This window comes from Dermacentor variabilis, chromosome 5, assembly GCF_050947875.1.
Source record: "Dermacentor variabilis isolate Ectoservices chromosome 5, ASM5094787v1, whole genome shotgun sequence".
In the NCBI taxonomy this organism is placed as follows: Eukaryota; Metazoa; Arthropoda; class Arachnida; order Ixodida; family Ixodidae; genus Dermacentor; species Dermacentor variabilis.
Window position 1 is genome coordinate 141,044,005 of NC_134572.1, and position 15,909 is coordinate 141,059,913.

Genomic DNA, 15,909 nt, shown 5'->3' on the forward strand with positions numbered 1-15,909 from the left:
TCCTTCGACGCGAAACAACTCGTATATAATAACTATATCTGCTCAGAAACTGCAACCTCAGTTTCTGTTGGCAATATATGTCGTTGAGTGAGTCGCAGTCGCCTATTTAATGGATAACGTTTCCATTCGTACGTGATGACTAAAACGCCTTCGTAACAATGTTAAGCGATGCTGAAGCAATTGTGACCACTACCAATGTTATCAACTGCGAAATTTCATTTTTCTTGAAAATCAGTCCTCGACTTCCTTGTGTTATGCTTGACACGGCCGAGCTTTGCAGCCTCTCCGACCACCTCTGTTAGTAATGTTAGTACCTTGCTGTACTTAACTCGGAAATGTGGTCACACCTGCTCTTGGCGGTCGTAGGCAGTGCGAAGTCCTAAAAACTTGATGCATTGAACCAGTTGTGACGCAGTGTTCTCTTGGCAATTTCATTGCTTCATTCCGGAAAGCACGTACTGCAATGCGGCAGGCTACCAGAAATACAAGAGAGCGTGATGTACTTGTCCTCAGCACTCGCAAGAATATCAAGCCCGCAAAAATCTTTGTGCCTGGCTTTAGACATTCTACTACACTGTACAGCGAGATATCGCAGAAGAGCTCGAAGCTGTCGCTCACTTTATTGATATTCCAAATCGCATGCAAGAATATGGTCAAACTTGTGTTGTTGTCGATGGCAGAACCGAAACGCGCAGAAATTACGTCAAGTAGTTTGGCCTTGTTTCCTGTTCGCCGTCTGCGTGGCCGGCTGTTGCCAGGGCATGCCTGGTGTATTGTAGTCGTTGCTAAAGATTAGCGCTGACGCAAATTGTCCACGTCCTTTACCTACGGAGAAGTGCGAATTCACACACATCATCGAGGCACAAGGAGGTCTGCCATACGGTGAGATGTCGGCTGTAATTTGCCTGCAGCGCGATATTAGCACTGTGAGGGTCTCTGTTCTTCATCTCGTGGTGAGCAACAATATGTGATTTAATGTCTACTTGCTCTTTCCTTCCTTACACGCCGGACAAATGCGGCAGGCGTCTGCTGTTGGCAAGCGCCAAACCACGACGAAGAGTAAAGAAACGTGCGATTACCTAGGGCAGCACTTCGCGCACAGAGAAGCACCGGAAAGCTTCGCTTATTCGCTGATATTACTGTATGGTGGGATATATTTATTGCTAGCCGGAGGCAGGGCATTATTACTTACATGCCACGGGGCTTTCTTTTTTTTGTTTTTACCGAAGGCGGCTTGCCTTCGGTACGGTACACTGTTAATTTTGCCTACCTGCCACCACGACAGGGCTTTAAATGTCTAGTATGAAGTCGACGAAAGCTTCATTGCTGCGTGTTTACAGGTTGTAGAACGATTAAGAAACTATTAACAAGTAACAAATCAATTTGTTGCATATATCTTTTCATCCTATTTGACTTTATTCAGTTTTTCTGCTTCATGTGTTTATATTGCGCAGTTGTTTTTTTTTTGTATTGCACATACATTTTTTCCTATTTTTTCTTCACTTTACCTGGTTACTAAAGAATGTTGAATCATGCTTACAAGCTGTTTGCCAACCTTCTTCTATTAAGTTGTATATATTTCTCAAATGACGTTATGTAGTGAAAACGTGTACTGTGGCATTTGAAGCTTAGTGGGGTGACCGTTAACGTCACGTTTTGTCTCTAGCATAACGACGATCATGTATTTTCATATCGGAAATAAATAAGTAATTACATGCCTCCTTGTCGCGATTTAGAGCCAGTTGTTTCCGCCAGGCAAGCTGAATGTCCTGTTGCACCAATTTTGCGATAAAGCTGCAGTGCGCCTGCAAATGACATATATTAACTATCGACGAATATGGTATTAGAGATTACAAGCTATTTTGCTGGTACAGGAGAATCATGTGGTACGCTCGGGAGCGAGTTTCATCATTGGACCTTTTTCTATGCGCGCGTTATTTGAAATCTACACTACTGGACTGCTCGAACGCCCATTTGTCGGCGCTACTCAGACAAAATGCTCTCTCAGAATGCCCGTATAGAGAGTTAACTATAAAATTTTATTGTGGTCTTTTCTCATAAGCCTAGATTTCTGCTTCGTTTTAGCTAGCTCCGGATGTTTATTATGATAAATGACAAACTCAGATTTATTAAAAACGTGCTGAAAAATCTTCTCGCCTATTTCCCATTTCAATGTTTCTTTTTCTTTTTCCGAAACATGTGTGGCGACTCCATATATTTCCCCTACTTTTTGCGGCATAAGTATACCCGTGAACGGAAAGCCATACTTGATTCCTTGCGGTTCATTCCATGCGGTTCATTCCACGCGGTTCATCACTGGCTAACTATACATGCTACTGCGACGCTTGAACGCTTAGTCGTCTACGCTGCTCCGTCATTACTGCTGCTGTTTTCTTGTAGACAGCAAAATAGCCCCGATTACCCTGGCAAGCAGAGGCACAGGACCACCGTCGATTGCTCTACGTTTCTCCCTCGGGCGTTTTCTGTCTGGGCCACTCCCGGTTTCACTGCAGGTCTCAGTCTCGCCTTATTGCACATAATATATTCACTAATGGCTGCCCAACTTGATCGGAGGCAACCGCGGCCGGCTGGAAAGGGTCTACTACTGCCGCTTCGCGGAAAAAAATATAAGACGAACAAAAAATAACTATAGTTGCACAGACCTGCCGCCTACAGAAAAGAGGCGCGATTATAGAAGCTTGTATCCCTGGGGCTTTGTCACCTCAGAGAAATCACTCGAAACGCATGCCCCAGGAGCCCAGACATAACGTTATTTTTTTTTACTTTTTCATATGGTCCCATATACCCGTTCATTAAATTCATTCGACTGGTGTGATAACTTTCTATACTGTTTATATACTGATTTCTGCTTCCCACATGCCTAACAGAGTTGGCAGGCAGAGCATGTACGATACGTGAACTCGTTATGGAGTCTCGCTGTTCTGATCCAGTAGAAGCAAGCGAAACAGATATCTCCAACGCCATAGTTGAATGTATTCTTACATAATGCAATAAGCGGTAGTGTGCCTTTGAGATAAGGAAATCTGTTAGAAGCGTTAGGTGCCCGTTAGGTATTGAAACCCCGTAGCTTTGTTCTTGAGAATTGTATATATATATTTGTTAGTAGGTGCGTAAAACATACCTGAAACACGCACACATACACACATAATGGCACGTAATCATATCTTGCTGCAAGTACAGAAGGCCTAAACAGGGTGTGTGTACATGTTCTACATTGAAGCCTTACTTTTACGCACTGAGAATTATACAGAACTTCTTCAAGTCATTACTGACACGGAACATGGGGAAAGAAGCTCTTCAGTCAAAAGTGACATACTCGCCTTGCCTCTTCGAAGCGCTCTGACAGCCTGCAAAAGGGGCGTGACAAGGCATTTAACCTAGATTTTTGAAAAAAAGAAAGGACTTCATAACCGCGAAACTTCAGCATCATAATTGTAGCAGCGGCTGATAACGTTCGCAGTGAAGCTTATTAATTTGTAACAAGACCTCTCTAGCAGTGCCGTAATTGTTTTGGCCTTTATATACCTTGCAATTTATGTACCGCTTTATTGCGCTTTCTTTTCGGAAGAGTATAGACCAATGACATAGTGTGCAAGTGACGTATGCGGTATATGTTCATTTATCGTAGTAATCTGATCAGGAATGTCTCAATGACTTGCTGAAATGAGACTCCTCGTGCCTGTACGAATATTTTATATGAAAAACAATTTGGGTTGCAAGTCTTGCCTCTGTATCCTATATTTAATCAGCCTTCAATTAGGCGTTCTCAAGCTAAATCCAAAGCCTCTGAAAGCAAGTGTTGTACTATACCATACACGCATGTAGAACGCTCGTTACTAGGACCCTTTAAAATGCGATAGAGACGGCTGTACAATACGGCGCCGGAACAGGGCTCTTAGCTGCTGTAGTTTTTGCTCTGGCAAGTTACCGAAAAGGAAGAGAGGAATGAAACAAACAGACAAAATAATGGGTCTTAGAAATTAAAGTTAGAAAAGTACGCGCATGAATTACGTCTATGCATGTTGTTTGCGTATTCTTCTTTCACAATACTTTTTTACATTTATTTTTGTTTGTTCGCCCTTGACAAACTGTTTAAAAGGAAAGCCCATATAATAGAAAAAAAAATACATCGTACAAACTGTGTTGCTAATACCTTTAAAATTCACGCTAAGTATAGTAGGCGAATAATTATTGTCTGGCGAATATTAATGCGTCGTATGGTGTAGAGAAGTGATGAAGTGCTTATACAACGTGAGGCAGCGAGTGCTTCGAAAACGGCAATTTTTCATAACTCGCAGCCGGTCCTGTCATCACAGATCCCCCTCGATCAACGAAATTTATTAGGCGAGTGAGCGTCGGCTTTAAAATGTAGCAGCGCGCCGTAATTGTTTTTTAAATGGTAGCGCGGTTCCGAAAATCGAGGAAGTAAGAAAAACGACCCGTCGAGAATTTATGAGCGGTGCACTTCTGCGGCATTAGATGGATTTTTCTTGTATGCACAGCTCCGATATTGCCACTCACATAAACTGTACGCGTTAATTTCCGGGAGGAGTGCACGAACATTGCATAAAGTGGCGCTAGTGTGCCCGTATATGGAGAGAACGTTGCCTTCTTGACACGAACTTGTGAGTTCTTGAGCGACACATCAAGTAATAATAATTGTCTGTACAGGAGCTGCATGTACTGATTAAATGCCACTGGGCAAACACTGACTTGGGAAACAGTAAAGTTTAGCCCACGAACATTGCCTAAAGTGGCGTTAGTGTGCCCGTATGTGGAGTCAGCGTTGCCTTTTTGACAGGAGCTTACGGCATGTTTTGCGAAACACCAAGTAACATAATTGTCTGTGCAGGAACCACTTGTTCGCAGTAAAAGCTGTTGGGCAAATACCGACTTTGGAAACAGTAATGTTAAGTAGCGTTATCGCAATCCACATACGAGCCAGTGTCATCCTCAGTGCAAGAATGGAGCATGGTAGCCACCTGTCCCGATTTCAACGCTATTATGTCAGGCACCTTGAATATACTGCGCAACAACTTTATCTTACTGGTACATTTCGTTGCTTTAGGCGGTGTACTGATCTAAAATAGCGACGTAAGGGCGTTTCCCTTTTTTATGTGTGTGCCAAATTATTATCCTAAATTCGGGTGTTTCACGTGCTAAAGCTAGGAGCCGATTATGAAGCACGCCTTAGTGGGCAACTCCACATCAATTTTGAGCGTCTTTAAGAGGAAGCTTAGATCGGACCCACCTGTGAGGCCGCCTATTCATGTACACGTAAGACGCAGAAACGCTTTTACGAGATAACCACCCGGCCGATTTTAATGAACTTTTTTGCATTTGAAAGGGAAAGTTAAATGCTAGTGATAGTTTGAAGCGGAATTTTCACTTTGGGCCTGAATTTCTGAAATTGGACTTTTAAAAAATGCTAAGTTTGAAAAGAATAGAAGCACGATCGAATGTAACATATTCATAGATTTGCAATAAGGACAGCTATAGCAATTCTGTAAACGTGATTCGTTAGAGCATCCAAAGCGGACAAATTTGATTCATCAATTAATAGTTTACATGAATATGTTACATTATTCACAATGGTTTTGCAATACTCCTAGTCACATATTAGTGGTCAAATTGAGAGCCAAGTATAATAGAATGATTTTGTCCGTTTTAGATGCACTATGAGATGCAATTTACAGATTTGTGGTATAATTTTTTTTTTGTTGCTGAGTTGCAGAGTTGCAAACTTTATAGTTTTGCTCTTGTGTTAGTTAGCGATAATCAACAATCTTTATTAAAAGAATTGACGGCCTAATTCGAACATTTTCTACCAACAGTCATTACATCTTTCCTTTTTTTCTTTTAAATGCGACAAACCTTATCAAATTTGGTGCAGTGGTTGCCGAGAAGAACGATGACTCCTTACAAATGTATTTAGCTAGGAGCACCCTCTAGCTAAAGCTTCCTCTTAACGCGCACTTAAATCCAAGTACACAGCCGGTCTTGTTTTTTTTTCTTCATTCCTTCCTCGTAGAAATGCAGCAGCCGTGGCCGGGATCGTACCCACGGCCTTGAGCTCAGCAGTGCAACGGCATAGCCATGGGGCTACCACGACGAATTTTGCTCCAACACTGAAAATTATGCATGTTTGTTTGCGACCAATAGCGCATGTGGTGAGCACAGCCATCTACAATTTCAAAATTAAAAAACAATATTTTTGCCAATGTAGCGCCAATGCGAACTCCGGCGCGGCATGCGAGACAAAGTGCGTAGATTTAACGCTTGGCAACAAACCACACTTATCTCTCGTAAAGTCTTAAGTAATATCATTTTATTGAATAAAACCTTACACCACGCTTCCTGGACAAGGACCGTTAAGTCACCCGTTTCGTTGCTCTCATTATTGGAAGTAATAATTCGTTTTTTCCCGAGTCATCTACGCTGATTATTGGCAGTAATAATTTATTTTTTCCCGAGTCATCTACGCTAAAAGCTCTCCTAGCCAGTGTGGTCCTATATATAGTGCCGTTCAGCCACGGGGGAAAAAGTTTACTTAAGTGTCGGATGATAGATGAGCAGCGCACTTTGCCAGATAGATAAACGACCACTCGAAGGCACCGCGGAATTCTCGTAGGTGGGATTGGCTGCTTCGCCAGAGATGCCGCACCACCTGTGTCACTGCATGCAGATTGAGACGTCTACACAATGTCTCAAGGGGAGCATACCATGCGCAACAGGCAAGCGATGCAAAATAAGTTAAGTAAACAGTCAGAAATCTTCGATAACCCGATCAAGCGGGAATTCAAGTTACCGGGAAAGGTAAGCTATCTGGCGGTTCTTCCAGGCAGTTTGAGCATTAGGCAAAATGGCTGGGGGAACGCGAGACGCGGGGTTTCGATGAGGCGTCGTTAGTGATTGCGGAGCGGCTGGCTTGCGTCCCGAAGCGCCGTTGATTGATCACGAGCATTTGGAAGTCAGAATGCGCCCCAAAGCGTCTCTCACTCGAGTTTTAAATATTCGTGCAATTTGTCACATACCTCGAAGAACTTATCTTCCGAGTTACCGAGTAGGAAGTCGTTTAGACATTCCATTCCTGTCCTCCAACATAAAAAGTTTTATCTCGACTGAAACTGCACTACTGAAAGTGAGTAGAAGCATTGTGTGTTGCGGCAAACTTAAAGGGAAAGAAAGAAGAAGGAAAGACACTGTGGAAGTTATTACTAGTCAAGGGGAATGCGAACTAACCAAAGTTCTTCTAGTAGAGGCAAGCGGCAAACTTGTCGGGTAGGTGTTTTTTGTTCGCTCCCCGTCACGAGAGGGGAATCAGTCATACAGGAAAGCAGTATTTGCGGACCACAGCTTCACAGATTGACAGCATGCTCTACTTGCAATGGCAAGGTGTGTGGTTTTGAACATATGTGATGTAGATTACGATTATTTTTTTGCGTTTAGGGAGCAGTCAGTAAGTGTTTCCGCAGTGTTATATTGGAAATACAGTTTGTTTGAGCTTGGACGACCGAATATACATAGGAGAAGCTTCGGCGAGAGATTCGGCTCAACTTGAACTCCCTAATGCGATACGTGCAAAACATTGGTCCTGCCCTTCATACGGAACGCGATCGTCCCTATGACGATGTTTTTGTAGCCACCATCTTCGGCATCTCTGCAGTGGCGTTTAAATGTAACAAGCATTCAACACTTACAAGTATTCCGACACTCAGAAAAGCCGTAAAGCTTGCAAGTTGGCAAATATAACACAACTATACATATAAAAATTTGCTGGGTTAGAAAGGTCGTACATCATGATGAAAACATTTCAGCATTGTTTCAGGGCAGCGAAACTCGTTTTCGCATATACGAAATAGCGCCACCAAATGTTTTCAACAAAACAATTTCTGACCTGTAAATACCGTAAATACGACCAAACGGAAACTGACAGCAATGGTAAAACAGATGCTATGTCCAAAAAGAAAAAAAAAATACCACTGGTCGACGACACTCTCTCCAATCGCCTTCTTTTGGCTATTACGAGTGTCCAACGGTGGCTGGTCAATGAAGTCACTCCGGAGTATCGCTGTGCAAATTGGCGTCTGCTTGGTCCAGTTTCCGACCCCGATCATGGTGGATCGGTGGCGTCGCCTGTCTCAGGTCATCAAGGGCTCCATCCATCGGGTGCGTCAGTCACGCTCTCGATACCACCCGTTCCGGCTGTACTCCAAATTGAGCCGGATTCATCAGAAGCGGCCCGTAACACTTCCGTATTGCTAATTTGTACCCAGGCTTGAGACTACACTCTGAAAGAGCGATCTGTTTTATTTTGAGCCAGCGTCTATCTCACCTAGTGAACAAGCTAGCAGGCGTTCATTGGGTAAATAAATTTCAATTATAAATTATAGCAATTTCAATATGACTGATAACGCGGATACAGTAATTCCGTCGCAATCTGTCTAATTTCCCACATAACCTATCACCACGCGTTTTCGAACAACTCAGATGAGACACAGTGCATGTTCCTACAGCGAAGTTTGCTTGCGCAATCACTTGCGACAGTGCGCGTGACGATTATCACGTGATTAAGGAGGTTCACTTTATTTTAATAAACCTTCACATTGTCACTGATTAGTACTCACTATCGTAAGAGGACAGGAAAAAGAGTTTCGGGTTCTTCAAAATGCTTTTTATTGTGCTCAGCGCGGAATGTATCAAGCCGAGGCTGGGCTTTGTTCTTGCTTTGGTCGGAGTGCTTGTCCAGAATGCAGCGGCAGGACCGTGCTATACGCAAAATTAAACTGATCAGAGATTTTTTGACAACCTGCATGCGTTTCATGTCACTCCTCAGAACTTTGTTATCAGTCAGCTAACTTCTTTTCAAGAGCAGTCAGCGTTCAGAAAGCGGTCGTGCTAGAGTTGGTGATAAAGTCTGCCATATTGAGAAATTTTTGATCCATGTTTACATCTTTTCATCAGCAGATGAAATAAAGACAGTCTTGACCACCGAATGATACAAACATAAGATTACACTACCTAAATTATACAGTCTGAATAAAATTACGACGAATCCCCAACTCCCATTCGTAGTTTCGAGTTTCTTTTTATCTTCTGTACTGTTAGGGCCCTTTCTACGGTAGGATTAGGGCACTTTCTAAGACATCGTCTGCGTTATCATGTGCTGGCCCCAAGAGAACGAGGAACGAATACGGGGCATGATGCACTTCTTATGCAGGCTAATAAAAGCACGCGCTCTCTCGAAACGCCCTGCATTGTACAGGTTATAAAACGTAAGCTGTTCCAAACATTTACCATTTACCGAACGTTGATACTGTGGGTAAGTTAGGTGAATATACTTGCATCCTCAAATTACGTAGATAATGAAACTGCATTTCCTGTGCCTATATAGGCTGATCGGAATGATACGTTACAGGCGTCTACGCACATTGTCCACGAGAAACTAAAACAAAACAAAATAAAAAGTACTCATAAGTTCCACACAACTACAAGAACACTCCTTCACATCTTTAAACCAACTAAAGGCCGCCCCCTTAGGCAATAAAAAGTATTCAAGGCTTTCACGCGCCAAAACTCTTATCTGATTGTGAGGCACGCCTTATAACGGGCAACTCCGTATAATTCGACCAGCTGGGGTTATTGAACGTGCAACCGGTGCACCATACATGGTCATTTTTCCAAACGCACAAAAGAAAGCGTCTGCCGCTTTAAAACGTTCACAGGTGTCCTTGGCTGCACGCAATGTTCGGTCATTATAGCAGCAACGTTGGCCCAATCCGATCTTACATCAGGCCACGTTGGAGCAACATTAGCGCTGTGTTGGTACCGCTTCTAGCACTAGGTGAGACTCCTTTTAGTGCAGTACTAGTCAGCAGAAATTATATTGTAAGAAGAAACATCCTAACCTTAGGAATTCAAGGATGGTGAAAGCTAAGAATAGCCCAGCTCTCAATGTGCCCTGAGATATAAAGGAAGGAGGTGGACTATACGCCATATACACACCCTGAGTGCTGATCAGGCTTGTGAGGTTCAGATTGTTGCCCGATATACAGGTGCACTGGTGAAAAATACACATTCATGAGATAATCCGTGTATCCCTACACAAAAGGTGAGAGCAGACTGCACTTCGGGAAACATACGCACAGGATGACAAAATACATGTGAAATAATACTAGTACAAAGGTGCAAATAACTAAAGCGCGCTATGGCATACACAATGTTGCCCAGTGCGGCGACAGAATGTCGCAGGAGTTTCAGAAACAGGTTGTTTCTTTCTGTTGTACTTGTATACGCCGCGTTCTTGCAAGGAGAGGTAGGATGCCACACAAATGCGCTGGTAATGTAGTTTGTATGCAATCCACTTATGTTTCAAAGGGTTTGCGTGTGGCTTGCGCTCCCGACTGGATGCCACTGATCAACTCGTCTGTTGTTTTGCTATCAAGTTGTTGGTTTTCTTATGAAGATTGTGGAATACCCTCGGTGATCTCATCCTCGTCGAGAGCCGCTAGTTCTCAAAAGAGCAGATCACTGAGGCCGACGATGGCATTTTCAACACGCCACGACATTGAAGAAAAGCAGAAAGCAGGGAGAGCGGTGTTGAAACACTGGTTCCGCTGAAAGATGCTCTCATAAAATATAGAACACTGCTCTCGCAATAAAACACGAAACGTTTTTAATTTAGAGCCGAGCCTGTACAACCGAGGCTGTTAGACAGATATCTATGAGCTTTACATTTACTTTAGCTCATTCACATTGCATAAGCTCCATGTTGAGAAAAGCCCAAGGGTTGCTTACTTCTTTTAATCAAGTTTCAGTCTTAAAATTGTGTGTAGGCAATGGTCATTACGTTGTCCACTTTTTTTTTCAGTGAATTCACAGCCTTTATTTGTGGTGCACCAACGCGCACTTTCAGTCGTGGAGTCTTCCTCTTTGTCGATGAATTGCGGTCATTAGGATTTAACCAGACTATGTTTGAGGACCTACACTAGTCATTTTTAAAGTGTCGTCATGGTATACCTCTCTCGTATGTGAAGTATTGTGCGTGGTTTTCAGCGTAACCCCTGGTGAAACCTAGCGCGAAGGTCCACAAAAGTTATGTTCACACGGATGCTGGTTCCTGCATAGCGTGGATAAACTAATTAACAACCGACGCTGCAAACGTCATACGACTTCAAGTCTACTTGGCGTTTATAGTGTGTCTATAGATGTGTACACATGCCTCAAAAGTCCTTAACCTGGGCCGATTTCGGATAGAACGAATCAAAGCGGAGGCACCAAGAATTTCGCGGAAGTTATAGGCCATTGAAATGATATACTATGGAGTGTGCTATACCGCCTTTTTTAGACCTACATATAGTATGAGGAGGCAGTTATATCATTACGGTAGCTAAGAATGGGAAGGAGTGACGGGGTGGTAGATAGAGTAGCTGCCACGTATAGAACAGTTAATTCATTGACCTTGTCACATAACCTGAATAGATACTACCAACAATCCTTTACACACACTTCACAGTTGTGATAGCATGACTTTAGCCACAGTGTAACAACGACAAAAAAATAAGGCTTCTACAATCCACGGTAAGTAATGTAATGAAAGCTATTTTCACGAGAAGCTGATCACAAGCGAGTATCAAACGGGTATGGCGGGGCAGCTCTACTTACGAACGCTGCCCCGCCAGCCGAAACGTTGGACAGTAAAAAACGTGTTTCCATGTACGACTTTTTCTTTTTTTGACGCTATACCAACGTAGCCAGCGTGCTTTTTTTTGTCGCACCTCCCTCACAACGGTCATTCGCCATCTGAGACGGATTTCCGACCGTTGCTTTGCTTCCCTGTCAATACAGCGACCTCAAGCGATCTTTTCACGAGTGATTAAAGGTCACCAAGTGTTGACACCGTCGACTTCTACAGCTGCGGCGCATTAATTTTCCCTGGGGTGATTATAGTAGCCTCGACGGAACCTAGCAGTTCCCGAAGTTACAATGAAGGCCTGCAATTCGTTCCTCGCTTTGAAGTACCTGACGCTGTTAGTACTGCGCCAGACAGACCGAGGCTTTATACATATTCATAATGATAGTTTCACCCCACCTACCAGCTCAGCAGCTGCTTTCGTGGGTCCCGAGTGATCTCTCTCCTTTGCGGGAAGTAAAGCAAATCAAGATCGCTGTCAAATTCAAGGTGTCACACAAAATATCTATGGCTGTAGAACTTATAGCCCTCCGTGGAGCTTTTAACTTCGTCACCGATGAACCGGCACTGGAATGGGTCACGTTTTGTGATGATAACGCAGCTCTCCGCAGCCTCCAAGCTGCTTTACGTCACAGAGCATACAACTACATAGTATCCGAGAGTAAGGAGATATATTAAGTGTAAGTAGGGCACAACATCGCCTTTCAGTGGCTACAGGCTAATTGTAACATCGTCGGCAGTGACTTTGCTGACAAGGCTTCCCGGCTTGCGAGGACGGGAGCTGCCTGGGAACTTTGACCGCATTTTCTGGAGTTATTCGAGTGTCTCCAATTTCCAACTCGGTAAGCTCAATTCCTCAGTACTACTAGGATAGCTATCTAGCCTTTCCTGCCGTGGTAGGAAAAAGCGTACACAAACGCTTACTCCTACTACATTGGAATGACCAATTGCTCGAAGTGCGACTGTTGTTGATTGGAGGAAACTATAGAGCACCTATTGTGTATCTATACTTGCTGCGACTTTCAAGGGCTCTCCTCCAGTCAACATTCAGCTGGCTGGATTTGAGACCATTTTCCGAGTCAAAATGCTCGGACCGTGCGGCCACATGCATTGCAGGCAGAAAAACACATTCATACGCTAGTGCAGTTAATGAAGTGTACTGGCCTGTGAGAGCAGTTACGATACTCCAGTACATCTTCCCGCGAGCGCGCAGTGTACAGTCCCTCATTTCCACTTCTTACTCCCCCATTTTTTGCCCCTTGTGTAGGGTTAAGAAAGGGCATCTTGTCTGGTTGACCTCCTTGTGTTTCCTTTTATTGCTTTCTCTCTCTCTCTTTGTTGAGAGTAGGTGATACAATGCGGAAGATTGCAATTCTAAAGACTCTCCAAAGACGTGTCTATAAAAATGTCTACAGAGAGTCTGTAGGAAATAGTCAGCAAAAGTGTAAGGCCATGAGTCTGTAGACTTTCTGTCGACTTGTCTTTCTTTTTTATCTCCCTAGTCCTTCTAGAGTATCCAATTGGCACTACTTCTGGGATAACCTCCTTACCTTTCTAAGAATCATGTCTCTCAATATCTAAAGGCAGTCTGCAGACTATAGTCATGAAGTATACAACAGCATTAGCCTATAGAAATAGTCTAAAAGAATTTGTAGACCTTTATTTAAAGAAGTAGATAAAATATAAAGTTAGAAGCTCATTGATTTCCAGTAGACGGTTAATAGACATCTGTCCATAGACTTGATGCAGGGATGTGTATAGTAATGCTGTAGACAATAGACTACAAGAACGTAAAGCCATAAATTTATACACTATGTATAGGCACGTCCAGAAATATGTCTGCAGAAACGTTATGAAATATTAGCTGCAACTGTTTATAGGCTCCTTAAAATTTTTATAAGGGAACACAGAACAATCGCCGTCTCCAAACCAGCCCTCAACTGCGGTTTCAGCCAGAGTCTTAATCGCGAGCCTGGATTTGCGAACGACTTGCGAAGGTTCATGCTCAGTTATAGTACTAATTGAATCACTTCTTGTTCAACCTGCTTTCAGACACGTCATAAACAAAAGCGTATTTTATATTTGGGAAAATCTCCAAGAACTACATTTGTCACACTGGGTGGGAATACCTAACTGTAGCACTATTGACCTTTCTCAACTAAAACTATTTCGCTACGCCTAAAATAAATTGGAAACCCTGGAATACTTTAATACCACTTTTTGAAATCTCAACTGTATTTACTTCTGACGTAAGTACACTTCTCCATCGCCTAATTAGAGACATTAGAACAAAGTTGAGCAAATCGAGTACTTAGCACATCTGCCATCTGTCAGGAAATCGTGTACTTACACGCCACAGTAAATTTGGCCATGACATCCTCTAAACACACATATAAACTTGATTGAGGAGATAACATAAAGTATGGGGCATTACTATCACTATGCATAGTGCTCTATCGGATGCCGTGGCTTTCACAGAATCAATGTCAAGTAGGGAAGGCAAAGAATTGATAGGTACAACAAAAATATTGGCTATTAATAGTCTAAAGTGTATAAAAGCGTACCAACACACTAGAAATTATTCAAATCGTTCCTACATAAATAAAAGGATCATTGATTCATGATGAATATTCTAATATAAATTCCATTCGCGCTCATCTATAGCAGTTTTTCTTGCAACGTCAAAGAGCAGGATCGCTTATGTTGCGCCGCATTCAAGAATATATTCATATTTAAGGAAGCTCCAAGAAGCGCGAAAAGACGCAAAGTGAGGGCAAGGAAACTAAACCGGACAAGGCTTTCCGTGTTTTCTGATTGGCGACGTTTCGCGCTAGTTGGAACTTTGTTAATTATGAATGCATACCAATTAACTCGCTTAAGTTTCGGTACTTCTGAGAAGATGTTGTGTTATAATACGCAGAAATACGGAATCCTTTGTGTTGTGGCAGTAGAAAAGAGGACATTTAACGACGTTCAGTTCATCGGTAGCGATAACTTCAAGTGCGGACAAAACGGTGTCTGCGGTGGCGCAAGATATTACGATTTCAATAATATTTTCCAGAAATAATGAACAAACTTCAACTTTGTTGTGTTATTCGTGACTCTAGCAGTCAGACTGTGTCTATACGGTGCAAGAAATAAATGTGGTGCTTAAAAAGCGAGACGAAGGCGGCCTGGTAATGACGAAGAGTGAACCCGAACAATGAAAAGTCAGTAATTTCAGAAGGAAAATGCGCTTGGATTATTATTATTATTATTATTATTATTATTATTATTATTATTATTATTATTATTGTCCCCGCTTAGAGTGTAATACCATAGAATTGAAGACGAAAAGCCGCTTGAAGGACAAACGAAACAATTCATTTGGTGATTTTATAAATTATTATCAGGCTAGATCCCTAAGTAAAATATAACTCGCTCAAAGCGGATCAGTGCGTGCTATTCATGGAAAGCTGATTGCAAAGAATTTTTGAACAAATCGGCAGAATTTCTTGTAGCAGCTGGGCCACATGCTCTCGCGTGGAAATTTTGGTAGACACTATGAAGACGACGCTCCTGGGCTACATTTCAACACAAACACTTTATAAAACGTTCTTCTTTTTTCGAAAATACAAGTAATTTTTGAAGCAGCAGTATACGGAACACTTTGCAGCGAATTATCGTCCCGCAGCCCGGTAGTTAATGCACGAACTATTTATTTAATTTTCCGGCAGTTAATTGATCGAATAACATGTGTACAATAATGAGGGAATAAGAATGGTGTAGGCCGCATTCATCGGCAGTCTTGGGGCTGCAATTCCGACACCTTCTGTAAGGTGCCTGTTTCCAGCAGGCGCGCACTCACAACAGTTAGTTTTTGTCGGTCGTATTTGTTTTGAACGAAACCTGAGAAAGTGCGTGAAGAACACTAAACAAATATCGAAAAAGCGCGCTCCCTTGTCACGCATGGAGAATACAGAGCACTATTATCATAAACTCACATCTACCTCGGTCATAGGGTGCCTCAGCTATCATGCACCTAAATTTAAGAATATGCAAATTCCACACAGCTGGATAGAACCAAGGCAGTGTTGCTTGCCGTAACTTGGAGAATTATTGTTTCATTCCTCGTAATTCGATAATTAGCCTTAAATAATTACTCTACTTCTCAAATATTATAATTAGATGAAAATTGCACGCCCGAACCACTTTGC

General features: G+C 42.6%; 1 long non-coding RNA gene across 2 annotated transcripts in view; it reads right to left on the reverse strand.

The window, feature by feature from the left end:
- The window catches only part of LOC142583199 (uncharacterized), a 201,838-nt gene that overhangs the window by 184,688 nt on the left and 1,241 nt on the right, over positions 1–15,909 (reverse strand). The window lies entirely within an intron of this gene.